This window comes from Adiantum capillus-veneris, chromosome 12 (assembly GCF_014529385.1).
Source record: "Adiantum capillus-veneris isolate H3 chromosome 12, ASM1452938v2, whole genome shotgun sequence".
In the NCBI taxonomy this organism is placed as follows: domain Eukaryota; kingdom Viridiplantae; phylum Streptophyta; class Polypodiopsida; order Polypodiales; family Pteridaceae; genus Adiantum; species Adiantum capillus-veneris.
Window position 1 is genome coordinate 81,050,451 of NC_140942.1, and position 16,341 is coordinate 81,066,791.

The window sequence follows — 16,341 nt, forward strand, 5'->3', positions numbered from 1 at the left end:
CTGGCTGTGATCGTGTGCATCCGGCTGTCCTGCTCCCATGTAAGTCCATACACCACCAGACATACCGCACACGTACTGCAAGTATGTACGCAATACCTGCATATCTCCCTCGTGCACTATGACATCATCAGTCAACAAACAACTGACAAGCCCAACTGCAAATGCTCCCACTACAGCTACGATATCCGGTCTCAAGATCAACATCTCATACATGAGACCACCGAATGCTGATGCAATGCTAGCGGGCCCTGCTAGCTCTACGGAGCATGCATCAATATATATATCCCTGGCAATAGGCATCTCTGACTGACAAGGCGTGTCAGCCACATGCATCTCCTGACTGTCCGCAAAAGACGCATCAACCTGTCGTGCAACCTCAGAGCAAACCAGCTGCTCTAGGTGTCTACTGGAAGACATATCCTGCACAACTATATCCCCATGCTCACTGTCGAGCATAGAAAGGAAGGATTGCATAATCGCTGACGTCTCAGCCTCCTCTGCAATCATCCACTGCAAACATGACCACTCAATCTGGTGTGACTCACTAGAGCTCTCATGCTCTAACTCCGTATGCATAGACTCTTGCACAACGTCCTCCTGTCGTGACTCACTAGGGCAAGATCGCTGTACCTGTCTATCCTGCATAGAAGTATCTCACACAACTGACTCTCTGCTTTGCTCAGTCACTAGCAAAGCATGCATGTCTGAGTCTGTCACCTCTCTGTGTGACTGCTCAAGTCGTGCCCCAACTGTGTGCACAACGAGCTCACTACTCTGCACTCCATGCAAAGCATCCTGCAACCCATAAGCAAAAGAGACTCGCCTGCTCTCTCGCTCTCTACCTGGCTGCGTGATCACAGAGACAACACCGTCTCTCGCGTGATCCACATGCAATGGGTAACCTGTACCACTCCTGGCACCTCTCGCAATCACTAGCGAACCCAAATGCATCACAAAATCTCGCTCTCGTAGCGAAATCTGACATCCACTATCCCGTAACTGTCTGACTGAGATCAAATCCCGTCTCAAATCTGGCACATAACGCACATGACGCAGGGTAAATCTCATACCACTGGGCAAGGACAAACATACGTCTCATGTACCCTCAATGTCATACACAACACCATCAGCCATGTGCACACAACCAAGTCTCCCACTAGAAAACATGCTAAACCACTCACGATGCGACGTGACATGGAAAGTAGCATCTGAATCTAGTAACCAATATGAAGACAATGTGCAATCCGATATGCAATCCGTAGACATAAGATCGTCTGAAGACAAGCTAGATGTAAATGTGACATCGCCGTCACAAGCATACTCAGTAACCACCGTACTGATCTCACTAGCATCTGTCATACCCAAATCTGCATCACGCATCTGTCGCCTCCGTTGTCTCAAACGCCTGAAACATCGACGCCTAATGTGCCCTCTATGTCCACAATGCCAACATGTCAAGTCTCTATGCCGTCGAGACTTGCGTGTGGGACCAATCTCTCCCATGGACATAGAAGTGGGACTAGACTCCCCTGTAGACATGGATGTCGCGTACATAGCATGTAAACTCTACCATAAAGCATGAGTTGTAGTCTCCCTCGAGACCTGCCAGTCAACAGACTCAACCAGATGCAAACGAATCGTAGACATTGCTAACTCATCAAGATCCTGCCAATCATCATCACGCATAGACTTGGGCTTCGCCGATAAACCACGCAAGGGTTTATCTTGCCCCAAATCCGCCAATGCAACAAGCATATGCTCCTTCCAAGCAACAAAATCTGCACCATCAAACTGTGTCAGACCATAACGCTGGAAGTCAAATGAAAAATCAGCCATAATGCTCGCAAAAGAGCAACCAACAATGAGTAGCAAATGTCAACCAAATCAGCCCTAAACTGGCTAAAATTGCATCAACAAAAGTCTGCAAATATGGCTGCAAATCAGCCCCAAAACAGCCCCAAAATTCAGCTCTTAAACAGCTGCATAAACAAGTCACAAATGTGTCCCAAATCAACCTACAACTGAGCCATACATGGACACCTGCAAAGAGGAAACAATGGCTGAAAATTCAGCACCCAAATAAGCCCTCAAACATGCCTGTAAACTTGTAAACCTGTAGCTGAAACCTGCTGAAAAACCTCAAGCCATTAGTGCTCGAATCCGGCTACCTAGCTCGTAGCCACACAAGCATACATCACAATACTCACTCCTGTGAGTGTGCCAAGATAACTGTACGCCTGTCAAACCCGTGAGCTAATCACCAAGCCCACACTGTGCGGTATCGATGCATACACACGCAAAAATCTCCCACGTGCAGAGAACACCGCACGCAAATGCTGAGTGCAACCCGCAATCTCTACCTAGATCGCATAAATGATACGCATAAAACTCCTGGGAAAATTTCGCCAGAGTTTCGTCAGTAAAATGGCCACAAAACTAGTAACCAAATTGACTGCACGCTCAAAACCATGAGCAACCAAAGCGCATCAAACCGCACTCCAAATGCATGCACCAATCTCCACACTTTGCATACATCATTGCAAACACCTGCAAATCTAGTACACAAATATCTGCTCTACCTGTGACTGCCAAAAAACATGCTCGAGGCATACATTGCCGAGCTCAAAATGCAATCACATTAGTCTCCCTGAGCATCAAACCACATAAGGCATACATCGTATCCTCCCACCTGTGAGGAAACTTGCAGCAAATATCACTCTCACATCTGAGAGCAAACCATGTGTGGAATCCTCAACACACAATAAACAACTGCTGCTGCTGCAGAAAATTCAGCGTTCAGAATTTTAAAATTCTGATATGACGAGCGCGTTTGGAGCGTGCCAAAACCCCAAGGTAGACTCCTGGATCACATGTATCCAAGTCCGGGTGTGAAAGCTATGCCAAAAAACCTCCGTTTCGACCCAAAAACGCAGCATAAACTGCCAAAAGAGGGCTGAAAAATGCAGCTCCTCAATCGTAGCTCGAATGAAGTTTTTGATGGCTCGAATGGCTTCGAAAGGGGGGTAAAACACTAGGACACCTGATGAAAACGCTCTCGGAAAGCTGAATTTGCCGATGCCGAAGTCGAAACCCTGTTTGCACTCTTGAAAGTGCGCGCGCGCGGACGCGATTTCGGGAATGAAACTGGCTCTCCGCTGTCGTCGTGACTGTGCACACACGCATTCCCTCCGCACCTACGCTCTGATACCAATTGAAGGGGATCGGGGAGCACCACAGACAGAGAGTGAGAGAGAGAGAGAGAAGGAGACACACGACACAGATATGGGTGGGGAGACTGTAAGAGTGAGCAGCCCCCTATACACTTATGCTATGTATAAGGTATACAAGTCAGTGGGCGTCCAGACTCTGGGCGGCCGGGCAAGGCACAGACGCCTATACCCCAACAAACCTGGCTAGTTTTTACGATTTGACTAGGGAGGATTTAAACTCTAAACATTAGAATTGTAGTTCCTAAAAACCATTCAGTTTTTAAACTGTGCTTTTATAGGGGGTGTTTTTAAACCTCAAACCAGGGTAACCACTGGTGCATATATTTATTATTTCTTAACTTACTTGGTGTTTGGTTAACAACATTGAAAGCCTTGATGGGTCCATTGCCTAGAATGATTTTATTCTATGGTAGCTTTAGGTTCCAAAAAAAATAAAACAGGTTTATTGCACTTTATGGGTGAGGAAGTTTTCAAATTGGTCGTATCTATTGCTTATTTTTAAAACCAGTTCATATATGTCTTTTCATTCAGCTTTTGTACTGATGATTACTTTACAACTTGGATGGCTCTGATAAGTTGACTAGGAAGGATCTAGGCATTAGATGATGCTACCTGCTGGTTGTTAGCATATAATTTGTACAAGACTTTATCGAGAGATTTCTGACTCAAATATGGCCTTGATTTCCTATGGGTGAATGAATACCTAGCCTTGACGATTTTAGAAACTTGATAATACGAGATGCTAATACTAGTTGTGATCACTTAGACTTGCCTGCTAGCTGTTTCAAATTTCACATATAGTTAAAACGGTCTTAAATCTACCTTAGATATAGGTGTTTTTACTCTATGGCTTGGCATATAACTTAGTATTGCTTGATCTACTGCTAGCTATTCTGAAAATTATGTGGTAGCTGATGATTTTATACATTAAACTTAAAACTACTAATGGTTTCAAGGTCCGACCATTAGACGATTGATACATGTGGGTCCTTTTTGGCTTGAACAATTTAAATGGGGTATGATTGACTGATCTCCTTTGGCAAGGATGACCGAAAAGATTTTTAGAATACTAGGCACTATCATGGTATTTGAATAAAAGTGTCGTATGCACTATAGGCTTACAAACCTTCGGACTAAGAAAGATTTAATTCAAAAAACCTAAATACCTTTCACTTTGCATAGATTTGTATAGGTTTGATCATATTGGTAGTAAAAGATTGCTGCCTGTTGGTCTTTACCTGGAATGATTGTACTAGTGAAATAATTGTTCGCTCTTACTATACTGATCTTTGGAAACAAATCCATATTAAGAGGAGAAAAGACAGCCGGATGCCATTTGGGTTTTTTTTTTGAGTCCTAGTACTACTTGGAGTATTGATAAAACTGGGAAGTCTTTAAGTTACTCGGTTTTGTTGGTATGATTTGAAAAACTCACACAATAGTGGTATCGACTTTGGCGATTTTGAGCACTTAGGTTCACAAATCTCCTTGGAAGCACTAAATAGTTAAGATATTATGACTTTGACACATCTCTTGAATTTTCATTTCCTGTATAATTATGAACAATTGTAAACTAGTAATGGTTGTGGCCAAAATACTTCATATCTTAACTTCTCTGGGACAAAATACTGGGTAAGACACTTGGATAGGAAGGAATCATGGCCTTTTGATAAGAACTTAAACTATTTAAATTAACATGTATAAATTCCTTTAAAAAATGGGGTTACTACTAACCTTAATTATAACCTATGATCTCATTTGGGTCTGAAGGAGTGCTGACCTTTAGATCACAAATTAAAACAACTAAAAGGAATTAAAAGTGGAACACTTTACACTTAAATTAAGAGGGGTAATGGCCTTCTGATACAAAACAGTGACATCGTCATATCAATTGTTTTGAGAATGGATACATGTGGATATTTTGTACTAATTGGATGGTAGGTTTAAGTTAAAAAGGTTTTAAGTAGGGGCTCATTGACACCTGTAAAACGTATTCAGGGCTAACGAATCTATTGTCTTGTTTATATGGATGCAGGTGAGTACTCTATCTTTACTTAGGATCTTTTCGGCTTTGTTGTTGTCCATCACCGTCAAACTTGGCCTTTGACACTTTAGTATTAGTTGTCCTTAACTATCTTATGGATGCAGGTGAGTACTCTATCTTTACTTAGGATCTTTTCGGCTTTGTTATTGTCCATCACCGTCAAACTTGGCCTTTGACACTTTAGTATTAGTTGTCCTTAACTATCTTATGTACAAATCACTAGAATGATACCTCATTCTCACTATGATGTACAAAACTGAATTAAAAACTAAGTCGTTTTTGTGTTAATCCTTGTCCTTTGTCTAAAGTCAGCTCTCTTTTGAACTGATATGTTCCTTTGTGTATAAGTATTAGTTTAACAACAACAACCAAAACACACACACACACACACACACACACACACACACACACACACACACACACATATTTTTTTTCTCTATGTGCTTATGTGTATGCACAAGCGTGCGTGCCCCCCCCCCCAACACACACACACACACACACACACACACACACACACACACACACAACGTGTATAGATATTTGGATCATGTATGTCTCCGTGTGCATGTAGGTTTGTAATAAGCATCTGCATTGTTGCATGCATGAATGTGAAAAATGAAAAAAAAGATACTATAATAAGGACATACAAGGGGAAGCACATACAACTCTCTTAATTAGAACAAGAACTAAGGCTGGGTTTTGACACAACACCAACAAGTAGCAAAAGCTTTTTGGACATGAAATTGTTGATAGCTAGGACTAGATCCTCTACCCAATCAATGGCAAGTTCACATTGCCTACCTTAACCACCTAATGACCATTTGAAGGAAATTGCTTGTGCCGCCACCATAGTGTGAACTTCATGTACTACAGGTTCTAGCACGGCACATAGTCTAACAACACACCAATGGGTTTTGTCAACCTTGTAGGCAAAACAAAGCCTCATATTTTGAAGTTTCTTGTGCAAAAGTAAACTTGGACACAACCCCACCCATTCAAAATTTCATTGAGATCTTTTTTAGTGCTTGTCATTTGGGATCTCATCAATCATACTTCATTCAATAACCCTTGCGCTTTTGTCTTGAGGGCTTGCTGCATGCGCTTTGGGAAACACGCGTAATCATTAAGATGTCGTGACTTGACTAAATGAGCAAAAGGGAGAAATAAAATATATAACTATGTATCTATCTATGGTGTGTGTGTGTGTGTGTGTGTGTGTGCGAGAGAGAGAGAGAGAGAGAGAGAGAGAGAGAGAGAGAGAGAGAGAGAGAGAGAGAGAGAGATGTTGTTGTAGCAATGTTTGGGGGAAGTGTGTCTCAGTTTATGATCGTGCCGCTTTAAGATTCAAGGAGGCCAAATTAGAGCAAGAGAAAAAGGAAAAATCTAATCTATATTTAGATAAAATTAATATAATAGTAAAAGTTAGCAATCATAAAAAGGAATCGTGTGTGGTTGAGAACTGTGCTCGCATATCCTGGTTTTAGTGTACGTTTCCTGATTGAAATCAATGATCCCAATTGTAATTTCAGTGGACCTTAATTTCAAAGATCAAAATTGGGCTTTATAGGTATGGATAAATACCTAACATTTTGGCATAAATCTAGGTTGTCATAAGGTTGAACCTACTAAACAAGGTCAAGGAAATGGTTTTTTTGGGACTCCATAACGCCTTATTAAAGGGTTACATTGTTTGTGCAAATGTGGACCAGTGGATAAAGCTTGCTGATTACTGTCACATGGCAACAAACTTTCCTTTTCACTATTTCTTTGAGGCCCTTGTGAGAGGGTGTTGAAAGTTGTGTAGCTCCCTCTTTATGGAGGGGGCATACACAAGAAGTTTTGGACAAATTCTCACAATAATTCCCACATTGTGACTTACCTCAACATCATGAGCTTCTGTGAGGGAGGCACTGCATACCTAGCTAGGTATGCAATGCCTCCTGAGTAGAAGTTCATGATGTTATGCATTGTATGAAAAACACTTGAAAAGACTCCATTTTCCTACATGAGAAAATTTTCTTGTGATATACAGAGGGAGCATTGAGTATTGAGTCACACATAGTCTTTCTCATTCTTTTTTACCTTTTTTTTTTCTTCTAAGTGTTTTTTTCCATTATTTTTATGTTTTGGAATATTACAATGTAAATTATTTCATTGTTACACTTGTTTTCAAAGAATATAATATTTTCTCTTATAACGAATGTTTTACAATATTGATGTCACTTTCTTGTTTTAGTTTTGCCGGAGATTTTTTTGGAAGAAATGAAATGAGTGAAGGTTTAGTGATTAGCTTTGAAATTTTCAAGCTCAAAATTTTGCATTGAAGAAACAAACAATGATTTAAAAGATAACAATTTAAAGGTATCACTTTCTTATCTCCAAAGCTTAAAAGAAACACAACCAAACAGCCTCTGCCACATGCACCAAAAAAATCCCTCCAAATTCAACGATTGACAGTTTGACATGGCCCATCCTGATCCGACTCAATTTGTGCTTAAAGTCTTGCTAAGGTAGGGGGAAAAAAGTACAAGTGATCCGCCACGTGAAAGGAGGGTGGCGGTGTTTCTGCGTCTCAAATTACTCGTCATCCGCTGCCGACACTTGCTATCGAGCTCTCTCTCTCTCTCTCTCTCTCTCTCACACACACACACACACACACACACACACACAACCCCACCTGCCCAACCACAGCATGTGGGTTTCTTAAAAGGAGGAACTATAGTGAAACGAAAGCAGAACCATCAGTGCCCCCATCTTCATCAGCCAGAAATTGGGATGCTCCTTTTTGTGTCAGCAAGGTGCAAATTGCAACTGCTCGATACCATCGCTTTCCCTATCCCCCAACGGTTGCAAGAAAATCAGCTGACATTTTAAAGAAAATTTAAACAGTCGCAGGTAATACTTCTTTCTCAGCTCTGACAATTCTTTAATTAGCAATGGGCTGTAGTTTGTACCTGTGCATGCTCATTTTGTTAATGGACACACATACAAAGAGCACCCGATGGCTTGTTTCCTTTACACGGCCACCAATGCAAGACCAAAGCTTGTTATCCAACCATGGATGTCCAATGGATGGATGAATCGAATAGCGAGCAGCAAGGACAGCAAGGACACCGCCAACTTTCTGGGGCCAATTTTTTTGGATTAGATCCTTCCTTGCGAGAGGCTTCACATTATATGAATGTAGGCAATATTCACGTCTGCTGCATGATCCAAACTCTGCAAATGGAACTTCAAAAGCTGACAATCTCCTCCACCAGCAAATGGACATGTAGTATGTGTGCACGATGCTCGACACTGTGGTGACGTTCGTCTTCACCAATGTTTGGCTGAACGCGGACATGTGCGCACCACAAGAGAGCCGTTTGGCCACCTTGGGTGTTGCAATGAAAGTTTACTGCCTTTTCAGCCCAAGTGCCTGCTTTGATCTTGTATAACATGCATGTGTAGATTCGGAGGGTGACTGCCATCCCTATGGCATGCCCCCTTCAATGTGCAATGGTTAAAGTGGGACATTGTAGAGGGTTTTCCATGAACAAGAAATTTGATGACTTCATGGACCTAGGTAACTACATGGTTGTCCATTTTGAGACCAAACTTTATAGATGTTTCTGGAGAAAAACTTAGCTTGATTGCATGTACTCAAGAGGGTTCAGAGTTTTGGGGGATAGGAAGGCTTCCAAAGACAAGTCACAACATTTCAGACGTCTATTCACATTGCAGCTGCTTTCAGGATTTTTGTAAAGCCTTTGACACCGTTTGATGCAACATCAGATGCAAGGGGTCTTGTCGTATGTGATAGGGGGAGTTACTACGTTAATGTAGAGTTTGATGCTCATCCACACTACAATCATGGTGATTTTGGGGCTGGTATTTTGACCATGACGGAGGTGGGAGATTCTTGGCAATGGGTTCTTGGCATTTCAGATTTGGTTTTCAATAGGTTATTGTTTTTAGGGGAAGAAGAGCCCACATTACAACCACGGTGATTTGGGGCTGGAAGTGCATACAATGTGATAAGCATTGGGAGTGCTGTAGGGAAGTGTGATAGAACTATTTGGGTATCGACGATGAGGTATCTATTGCAATAGATTTTGTGCCTTTATTACCACTACGGGGTGACACTATAAAGAACGTAGTAGTTTCAAGCAGTTTGTGTTGGTCTAGTGAGGATTGTTGTAAAGACGTTTGGTGATGAGGACAGCTACCATGTGTGGAAGTTTAGAATCACCAATTTTGTCTGGGAATAGGTTATTAGGATTTCATAAGGTTTAAGATGAGAGGGCCCTAAAGTATTGGACTGTAATTTTATTTTTAACAACAATCAGTTCCTTCCATTAGTTAAGATGAGAAAAAACTGCCGAGCGGGCTACAAAGAATCCATGTAGGATGGGCTATACAAGAGGTTGAGAGAGACTTACCCTCATGGGTAGGTGCAGCTTAATAGCTGCTGCTACCATGATGACTTGCACTCCTCACAACATACAATCGCTTGTTGTGCAAGTAAATCAACATCCTCATTTTGTTTCCTAGGAATATGATACAGTTGCACCTTTTCAAATTGATTAAACAACCTATGGATGGCATGCACTTTTCGTCCTTAGGCTTTCATTCTTGCATCTTTAAATGCCTAAGATTTGCTTCACTATGAGAAGTGAATCCCCCTTTACCATGAGACGTTGTATACCTTGACTAATGCACATCTTCAAACCATGAAGTAAAATGTCGTACTCTGCTTCATTGTTGCTAGTGGATCCTGGAAAATTGACCTCCTCTTTCATGACCACCTCTCCACTTAGGTCAATCAACACAAGGCCTCCCCCTGCTTTACCTGTGGCTTGTCGAAGAGCTTCGTCAAAGAACAAGGTAAATGCATTAGGGATACTTTTAGGTGGTGGCAATGGTAGGGTCTCGGACACTTTAATCTCTTTCTCATGCACTCTATAAGTGATAATCCCTTCCAATTGTGCACACACACTATCTTCTACTTTGAAAGAGTATTGAAACTCTTGCAATTCCATAACCCATTTTGAGATCTTAGTACTAAGGTTCATTTGAGATGACACCCAAGGGAACAAATTTTCTGCAGTGAGAATGACAAAGGGTTTTGGTAACAAGTAGGATCTAAATTTCCTCACCGGGTCGCATCTTGGTACTGTGGGGATCTTGTTGTAACAAAATATAACCAAGTGTTTCTTTCCCAACACTAGAGTTAACAAAGAATGTGTATTCTCAACAAGAAGGCATGAGGAATTAACGTTTTTCAAGTTTTGATGTCTGTTGGAGGAGGATTGCTCGCTGCTGCCCTCGCCCTCTGTCCCTGAGCATGCATTGCACCCCCTCCTCTCTCGCCATCGCTCTCGCCCCCCCCCCCAAGCCTATCTCGCGCTGCCCTGCCCGCTATCAACCCCAACGCGTCCGTCCCAGCTTGCCGTGCCTTAGCCCTTCCGCCGCGCCTCAGCGCCTACCCCAGCCTCGCACTCCCGCTCTTTCTGCATCGCAACTCTTCCCTCCACCCCTGGTTCTGCTTGACTGAATTCGTCAGCACCTTTGACGTACTCGGTTCAGCAGAGGGCCACCTTTCGTCAACAACTCTTCGCCCCTTCTCCACGACAACAGACACTGATGGAGGCTCATACTCCACCACAGAGGGACTCTTAGGAAGCCTCCTCGTCCGACCCTGCAGAGCCCACCATGCGACTTGCTCTTTCACCGACAGAGCAAGCGAGCATCGTAGCAGAGGTGGAACGCCTTCAGGCGACTTTCGTCATCTGCAAGATTCTCGGCACCAGACCCATCAGAGGGGGTGCGTGATCTTCTCCAAGCCCGCCTTCTCGCAGAGGTAGGCAAGAACATGGATGTTCAGTTCCTCGGACACGGCTTCTATCAGATAGAGTTCGAGACCTCCGAGATGGCGTCCAAGGTCATCGCGATGAGCCCTTTGGCCATCTGAGCAGGTCGAGCCTACTTTCGACAGTGGAGGCATGGTTGCGATCCAGCTACTGATGTTCTAATAGAGGAGACAGACCTTCCCATCTCCGTCTGCTTTCCCGGTTTGAGGAGGGAGTACGTGCCACTCTTGTCCAGGATAGGCTTAGAGATTGGGAATGTCCTGGAGACACCTTGCACGATAGCCTCTGCAGCTGCCAAGGTAGCCGGCATCCCCACAGTACGTGTTCTGGTTCGGGACACCCACACTCTTCCGAAGGTCATCCTACTACCTTGGGTGAGTGGAGGTTGGTTCCGTCAGAGCGTGGAGTATTCGGGCCTCCCGATAGCCTCTGCAGCTGCCAAGGTAGCCGGCATCCCCACAGTACGTGTTCTGGTTCGGGACACCCACACTCTTCCGAAGGTCATCCTACTACCTTGGGTGAGTGGAGGTTGGTTCCGTCAGAGCGTGGAGTATTCGGGCCTCCCGAATCAGTGTTTCATTTGCAGACAGATGGGCCATTTGGCAAAGGCCTATCCTCGCAGGAGACCTTGACCAACAGCGCATGCGCAGCCTTCCAAGGCTGAGCATGCCCAGTAGCAAGATACTCAGGACGCACAGGCTGGTACCTCGATTGAGACCAGTGATCAGACAGCTGATGGTTGACAGCAGGTGCCTGGACGCTGTCGATAGGGATGGGCTCGCTTCACCGCTTCCCCTGGTGGCCGACCTTTTGCAGCTCAACAGCACTGGGTTTCGACTGGGAACCGTTTTGACCCCCTTCAGTAGGACCCTCCTGAGGAGGCCCGTCCACTTCAGTTCCTTCACCTCCATCTCCTCCTCCCACAGACGTTGCCGCTCGGCCTCCTTCCCCCCTCCCTCCCCCACCTCCGCCTCCCGCCCTCCTATCTCCCCGGGGGGCCCTCATCCTCAACTCCTGACCCCTCCTCCACTCCTCCTCAGACGCAGGACATGTGTCTGCCGTGAGGCGATCTCTTGGTAGTGCTTTCGCTTTCTACGAGCCGTGTGGCTCGAGAGGGACAGTCCCACCTGAGGCCGCCTTTTTTGGTGCAGACTTCTCCTTTTGCTGTAGTCCCTAGAGGTTTGACTAGCTTTGACATTCGCAGACGTTGGGACTTCTACGACTACAGCTTCACACGGTTCCAGGGTGACTCTTCTGCTAACATGGAGGAGGCTTGCTTTCGAGTCCACATCCTCTTGCTTGCAGCCAGAGGCATTGAGGCTTTGGACATAGCGGTGGGTTTCTCCTTTCCGATGTGCGGTAGGGATTCCAAAGAGTGGACCCAACACACAGTTCTTGACTGGCTCCAGATTCAGGCTATTGAGTTCTCACACCACACAGGGGACGTAGGGGTGACAGATTTGGTGCAGACACTTTGGCCTCTTGCCAAGTTCAGCGTGACGCCTCCGGATGCAGTGGGTTGCAGGCACATTGTGGTGCATTTGTTTGCTGACACTCAGAGCCCTCCTTGTTATGTATTTGTACATGAGGATTCTTGGACAGAGAATGTAGCCCTTCAGGCTGCACGCTCTGCTTGGGCCTGGGCGGGACAATCACTCCTTTCGCGCTTGTCTAGAGGTCGTTTGGATGCGGATTACTGCCCATCCAAACCGGCCTCGCAGATAGCGAGGTTGGCTGCTGTGGCACCATATGTTTTCTCTCCCCGACTCCATGAGGATCATCTCATGGGAATGAGGATCATCTCATGGGAATGTGCAGGGATTAGGAGGGCCTCGGTTTCAGCGTCAGAGGGGTCGGCTGTGTCATGAGCTTTAGAGATGCCTTGTGGGTGGTGATATTGACATTCTTATGCTATAGGAGCATCATCTTTGTGAGAGCCGCATTAGACGATGTGGTCAGATTTTGCGTGGTCGCTATGAGACGTTTTGGTCATCAGCTGCATTTAGACCTGGAGGCATCCAGGGAGGGGTATGTATGACTATTGTCGACGAGTCTTTCCAGCAGGCCATTGTGGACAGAGGGATTATTGTGCTAGGCATGGCTCAGTGGATCACTATGCAGGTTCAGGGTTGCCTCGTGGGCTTCCTGAACATCTATGCGCCCAATGTGGCGAGTGCACGTGCAAATTTTTGGTCTCATATTGTTGAGTCTCTGTCGCAGGCAGAGCAATGGTGCATTGGGGGTGACTTCAACATGTTGGAGGACCCCTCTGACAGGATTAGAGGTAGCCATACTACTGTGCATGGAGTTGAGTTGGCAGCTTGAGAGAGGTTTTGTATGATTGCGGGTTTCAGATGTGTGGCAGCATTCTAGCTTTGTGAGGCCCCTAGAAAGCTTGGTCTTCTCTCGTTCGGACCGTAGAGTGAAAGGAGTGAATCTATCTCGGATAGATCGCTTCTACACTAGTGACCACTTTTGTGACTTGGGTGGGACAGTTTGCATTCTGACCGGGACTTCTTTTTCGGACCATGCACCAGTGATCCTCACAGTGACAGATAGACAGAGGAGGGAAAGCACGATGCTACGTATCCCTGAGAAGGTTTTGCTGGACTCTGCGCTCAAAGAGAGAGTGGTGGATCTTTGGACAGAGGGCTTAGCCATGCAGGAGTCTCCTGCTCACAGAGTGGCCTTTGGACTTGCTCAGCTTAGTTGGCTTTTTCTTCAGGAGTCCATGGCCCGCCTGGCTGCGGCGAGAGAGGAGGAACAGCGTCTTCGACGGGGCGTTGCCTCCTTACAGAGGATGCAGGAGCAGCATCCAGACAGTCCTTGGTTGGAGGAGCAGTTGCAGCAGGCTCGCCGGGAGCTTGCCAACACCAAAGTGGAGAGGCGCCATGAGTTTGCTTTGCATCAACAGGCATCTCAGTGGACCCAGGTGGGTGACAGAGTGACAGGGGCTTTCTTTGAGGCAGTGGGACCCCAACATACGCATGCCAGGGTCAGCCAGTTGAGGAGGCCCAACGAGTCAGTTGCTTTAAAGCTTGAGGACATGCGAGTAGATGCTACCGACTTTTACCCTTACCTGCTATCAACAAAGCCTCAATTAGAGCGTCAGGATGCATGTAGAGAGCAGGTTTGGGCACAGATGCCTTGTCTTGTGACTGAGGAGATGCGCCAGAGGCTTGAGCTGCCTCTTCAGTTAGAGGAGCTCCACGTGGCCCTTAGAGCACTTCCCTGTGGTAGCTGTCCAGGTGAGGATGGTTTGACTCCCAATTTTTTCTTAAAGAGTACTGGGACTTGCTTGGCTCAGATCTCTGCAGCGCTTTTGAGTACATCCTGCACACATGAGAAATGCCTGACAGCATGAGTGAGGATCTTATTTACCTCATTCCCAAGGAGGGTGGCTCCTTGGATGAGATTCGATAGTGGCGGCCCATCACCATCCTTAACTTAGCCTACAGAATTTTTGCCAAGGCTCTGAGTTTGAGGATTCAGCCACTTCTAGAGAGCATTATACATGGGACACAGATAGGTTTTGTCAAGGAACGTATCATCCTTGACAACATCTTTACGTTTTGAGAGGCTTCTGCCCTTGCTCGCCTCCGTGGTGAGGATCTGGTGATACTTCTTCTCGACTTTGAGAAGGCCTATGATAGAGTTGACTTGGACTTCTTGGAGGGCACTCTATGCAGGATGGGCTTCTTAGATGCTCGGATCAGAGGTGTCAGCTCTTTACATACGGGCACACAGTCACGTACTGTTGGCAGGTGGTAGAGGAGATCGCTTCACGCTCACGCATTCGGTCAAACAGGGCTGCCCTCTTGCCCCCTTTCTTTTTCTGTCCTATGCTAAGGCGATGAGCAGATTTTTGGTTTCACAGCAGGTTGGTTTACGTGGCTTAGCACTCCCTATTCGGGGCGACGAGTTGCTGGATGCTGAGTTTGCAGACGACTCAGCTTTGTACTTGGAGGGCCAGGAGGCCAACCTTCACAGGTGTGAGCAGGCTCTTGAGGCCTTTTGTTGTGCATCCGGCGCACGGATCAATTGGAGAAAGACTGTGGCTTTCTCGGCTGGTAGTGCTCCTACGCCTGATTGGCTGCCAGGTGAGGGTTTCAGATGGATCCCCCCCCTCGGGATTGCAGTTCGATACTCGGGCTGTCAGGTTGGTTTTGACTCGTCTCCTGAGCAGCAGATTGCTCCCCTCCTCCTATCCATTAGGAGGAAGCTGTTACATTGGAGCTCCACACGTCTTTCCTTGGGAGACAGAGTTGTAGTGGCCAACTAGATGTTGCTGGCTACTATGTGGTACATCACTTCTTGTTGGATCTTTTTGAGTTCGTGCATCAGCCAGATAGAGAGGCTGATTAGGAACTTCCTTTGGTCAGGGCGTGACACTTAGATAGCCCGGGCCAAAGTGGCGTGGCATGTCATCACTCTTCCTTGTTCTCAAGGAGGGTTGGGAATCATAGACCCAGCACATCAAAGCAGATCTCTTCTTGGGAAGTTTGTTGTCAGAGGATTGCTTCCAAGGAAGGAGCCTTGGAAGGAGTTTTTGCTTTAGCGGCTTAGTGCTAGGGTGCCCCAGACTGGAGGCCCCTGGCGACCTTCAACCAAATGTATCTTCACAGAGATGCGTAGAGTTGGCCTGAGCAGGAGACTGGAGGACCGTTTTGCTGTGAGTCTGCTCCGCTCCTAGGAGCAACTGCGGAGAGGCCTGGAGCAGCATCAGCCTACTTGCACGGAGGAGCAAACATGAGGCCTACTACCACTAGGTGACTGGTTACAGTTCTCAGGCTTGTCAGAGGAGCTTCAGAGCATCCAGCTACAGGGCATGAGAGGGGTGTAGAGCATGTGTTAGGACATCAGAGAGGCAGTACGAGCTGAGTGGCTCACACCTCTCGAGTCAGCAACGCCAGATGGATGGGGGCCTTCATGTATCTGGAGGTTCTCATCGCAGTTCGGGCTTGCTCAGAGATTGTACCCTCGTTGTTTTTCGAGCTACAGGGTGAGGGTCGTTTACATCGAGTTTTAGTAGAGGCCCCACAAGTGGTAGAGTGTTGTTTTCAGAGGATCCGAGTTGTGAACATCCGTGGGAGGACTTGTGTCATAGATCTGTTAAGTATGGAGCCTGATTTACCCTTGTAATTTTCTGTGGTAAAAGCGCACATTTGTAAGGCCCCCATTATGAGGAGAAGCCATCGTGTGTGAAGGAAAATCA

General features: G+C 46.0%; 1 protein-coding gene across 1 annotated transcript in view; it reads left to right on the top strand.

Annotated features, from left to right (window-relative positions):
• Nucleotides 1-7,810: 7,810 nt before the first annotated feature.
• The window catches only part of LOC147446023 (acetyl-coenzyme A synthetase, chloroplastic/glyoxysomal-like), a 153,000-nt gene continuing 144,469 nt past the window's right edge, over nucleotides 7,811-16,341 (top strand). Inside the window, exon 1 of the mRNA XM_086525347.1 lies at nucleotides 7,811-8,169. The gene's annotated coding sequence lies outside the window, so the exon portion shown is untranslated. The remainder of the gene's footprint in view (nucleotides 8,170-16,341) is intronic.